At 43.5% G+C, this 4,073-nt stretch overlaps 1 protein-coding gene across 1 annotated transcript in view; it reads left to right on the top strand.

Annotated features, from left to right (window-relative positions):
- Window positions 1-1,808: 1,808 nt before the first annotated feature.
- P3H2 (prolyl 3-hydroxylase 2) overlaps window positions 1,809-4,073 on the top strand; it is a 164,940-nt gene continuing 162,675 nt past the window's right edge. The window contains exon 1 of the mRNA XM_005880764.2: window positions 1,809-1,911. The gene's annotated coding sequence lies outside the window, so the exon portion shown is untranslated. The remainder of the gene's footprint in view (window positions 1,912-4,073) is intronic.

Genomic DNA, 4,073 nt, shown 5'->3' with positions numbered 1-4,073 from the left:
TCTGTCTTTCTTACTTTTCATGCTTTCTTTCTCTTAAAAAAAAATTCACAAGGCTATATCATCCAATGCTCCATGACATTCAATACACGTTTTAAATTTTGGTATATAAAATCAAGTATACTGCTCCTGTTACTACCTAACTATGTGACCAGAGGGGCCTAAATGTCCTCATTTGTAAAAAAAAAAAAAGAAAAGAAAAAGTAAAAAAAAAAAAAAGCAATTGAATAAGACTTGCAGAGCTCAAACTATATTCTATCCCAGGGTTCTTCAACTTGTACATTGTTGATACTTTAGGCTGGACAATTCCTTGTCATGGGAGGCTGTCCTCTTCGTCTAGGGATGATTAGCACATTAGATGCCAGTAGTACAACTGTACTCCCCTGCCCTAGTGACAACCAACAATGTCTTCAGGGGAGAAAAATCACTAAAACACTGATTCTCAAACACTGGTGGCTATCAGAACCCCTGGGAACTTATGAAAACATAAAGACCCAGATTTACTTCTATTTCAAAAGCCAGGGCCTCTATGTATTTTATTAGTTTTTTTTGTTTTGTTTTTTTGTACACAACAAAGTTTGGCAACCATTGTTCATAAAGAATTGTATTGACGGAGTTCAATGTATGATTCTTGCACCAAGAGAAACTTGTTAGAAATGAACATTTTGAGGAGCATCACCAAGGAACTTGTTAGAAAAAAAAAAAAAAAGAAAAGAAAAAGTAAAAAAAAAAAAAAGCAATTGAATAAGACTTGCAGAGCTCAAACTATATTCTATCCCAGGGTTCTTCAACTTGTACATTGTTGATACTTTAGGCTGGACAATTCCTTGTCATGGGAGGCTGTCCTCTTCGTCTAGGGATGATTAGCACATTAGATGCCAGTAGTACAACTGTACTCCCCTGCCCTAGTGACAACCAACAATGTCTTCAGGGGAGAAAAATCACTAAAACACTGATTCTCAAACACTGGCGGCTATCAGAACCCCTGGGGAACTTAGGTGAAAACATAAAGACCCAGATTTACTTCTATTTCAAAAGCCAGGGCCTCTATGTATTTTATTAGTTTTTTTTGTTTTGTTTTTTTGTACACAACAAAGTTTGGCAACCATTGTTCATAAAGAATTGTATTGACGGAGTTCAATGTATGATTCTTGCACCAAGAGAAACTTGTTAGAAATGAACATTTTGAGGAGCATCACCAAGGAACTTGTTAGAAATGAACATTTTGAGGCTCCATCCCAAACTTAGTGAGTCAGAAACTCTGAGAGGGAAGTCATTTGACTAGGAAATGGCTCTGGTAAAGAAGTGCCATCTCGGCATACCCAGCAAGACATGCAGGAGTTCGAGAGATCCAGGGAGGATTGTCTTTCTCAACACAGAGTTGATTCCACTGGGCAGAGCATCCTTTGAAATCAACTTCTTGGCCCTGCATGACTCTTATCACCATATTGCCATGAACTTTGGTCCTAATCTAGGCTTCAAAGGCAGATCAGATTGTCCTTGGGAAAGGCAGATGGAGAGAGGGTACATCTCAGATTCATGAATCCTCCACAGCACCTGGAGCCCTGAATTATTTTCTGAACTAAGACATTGACTCTAGATCAGTGGTTCTCAATCTTTGCTTCATATTAGAATCACCTAGGGCAGTGGTCGGCAAACTGCAGCTCGCGAGCCACATGCGGCTCTTTGGCCCCTTGAGTGTGGCTCTTCCTAAGCCTTAGGAGTACCCTAATTAAGTTAATAACAATGTACCTACCTATATAGTTTAAGTTTAAAAAATTTGGCTCTCAAAAGAAATTTCAATCGTCCCAGCGCCTCGGTGGCCCCGCGTCCCGCCACCAGGTCAGCGAGGATGTGCGCAGCGACTTCCAGCGCCGAGTGCCCTACAACTACCTGCAGCGAGCCTACATCAAGGTACCCAGCCGCACACCTGAGCTCCCTGTGGCTCCAGGTGCCCTCCTGAGTCCTCCCCACTGTTGTTTTCTTGCCAGATTGGGTGTCTTTTAACGTTTCGTCTTTTTTTAAAATTTATTGAATTTATTAGGGTGACGTTGGTTAATAAGATTATATAGGTGCAGGTGTACAATTCTATAATACATCGTCTGTATGTATATGTATGTATGTATGTATGTATGTGTGTGTTCACCATCCAAAGTCAGATGATCTCGTTTGGCCACCATTTATCCCCTTTTACCCTCTTCCACCACCCCCACCTCCTTTTCCTTCTGGTAATCACTATACTGTTGTCTGTGTCTATGAGGTTTTTTGTTTTGTTTTTCTTAATTCCATCACCTTTTCCACCTAGCTTTCCAACCCCCCTCCCTTCCGACAGCTGTCAATTTGTTCTCTGTATCTGTGAGCCTGTTTCTGTTTTGTTTGTTAGTTATTTTGTTCATTACATTCCACATATAAGTGAAATCATATGGTACTTGTCTTTTTTCTGACTGGCTTATTTCACTTACCATAATACCCTTCATACCTATCCATGTTGCAAAAGGTAAGATTTCCTTCTTTTTTATGGCTGAGTAGTATTCCATTGTGTAAATGTACCAGAGCCTTATGTAGAGAACCCTAAAGATTCCACCAAAAAACGACTAGAACTGATAAATGAATTCAGTAGAGTGGCAGAATACAAAATACATACCCTGAAATTAGTTGCATTTTTTTATATATGCCAATCATCAACTATCAGAAAGGGAAACAAACAAAAAAAATTCCACTTACAATTGCATAAAATATACCTTGGAATAAATTTAAACAAGGATGTATGTACTCAGAAAATGTTCATGATCAGAGCGGTTAAACTCAACAAAATCAATGTAGGAATGAGCATGAAACTCTGGCAACCTCTGGGGCATAGTGGCGATTCCTCACAAAAGCCTTCTTTAGGAAATTCATATCAACTGCATGATATATGAGGTTCTTTACCATTGCCCTTCCCTCTTACTCACTATCCGGTAGCCAAGAAGACTTTGGTGAAATTGCTATGGCACTAGGAGACCACAGGAATGCCTTCAGGAGTCAAGGGTCCAGCGGATAAGCTCTCAGGAATCCTTGTGAGTGTGGAGCCAAGGCACAGGAAAGAAGGGAACAACTTGCCGCAGGAGGGATTTATGAGAGAGGAGAAGCAGAGGAACAGGAAAGCCTTCAGCTAGTCCTTTGGAATCTGGCAGCCATTTCTGTCAGCTTTCCCATTCCTAGATTGATACTCATTGCTTAAGTCCTGCGGGTACTGGATTTATTAAATTGCCTCTTTGTTCAACTCTTAGAAGAATTTATATCTGAAAACTATGACGTGTTGGGACATTTGTCTGCTGTCGGGATGGGGGAACTGAGGTTCAGTTGCACAAGGTCACACGGTGGGTAAACAGAGGCAGAATTGAAGGCAGCTGCTCCTTCCTCCGAGTTCTCTGTGTCCTGTAATACCACCTTCTGCATAGAAAGGCGGACTCTTGATTGCCCCTCCTTGGCCCCTCCTCCTGCTCCAACACACAGACCCACACACTGTGGGGTGAGAAGCAAGGGAGGGACCCTCCCTAAGGGAAGGAACTCTAAGCTTTGAATCCCAAGACCCAGGGGTGAAGTTTTCCTTTGCCCTTTCACAGGTCTATAAACTAGGACCGATCGCTCTTGTCAAGCCCCCACAACTGGGCCAGATGGCCTCCGGTGCTTCCCACACAGCCTGCGATGGAGCATCCGTGCTTCCTCTGAAGGTGAAGGCCTCTGTAAACTGTGAAGTCAGGTATAAACTCCAGAAAATGATTAGAACCGTCACCTCCCTGAGCCGGATTTCTTCCTCTCCAAAAAAGGAGTGATCCTAGCCATTCTGCAGTCTAGAAGGGGAACCACGTGTAGAGCTTCACCCGCCCAGGTTGCCCTCAAGCGGCACTGGCTCTGCTCTCTGGCTGGCACTTGGGTGTGCAGCCCTTGGCATCCCTCTGGCTGCAGCCCTCCCGGAGCCGGCAGGGCGCGCGCTGAGCTCCGGCGGGAGGCTCGTGGAGGATCGGGCAGCAGGAGGAGCGTGTGAGCTGTGGGCGTCCCTTTAAGAGCTGCCGGCCGACCGGCCTCCGCCTCTG

This window comes from Myotis brandtii, unplaced genomic scaffold, assembly GCF_000412655.1.
Source record: "Myotis brandtii unplaced genomic scaffold, ASM41265v1 scaffold652, whole genome shotgun sequence".
In the NCBI taxonomy this organism is placed as follows: domain Eukaryota; kingdom Metazoa; phylum Chordata; class Mammalia; order Chiroptera; family Vespertilionidae; genus Myotis; species Myotis brandtii.
Note: the sequence above shows the minus strand (reverse complement) of the source record. Positions and strands in the feature narration are given on the sequence as shown.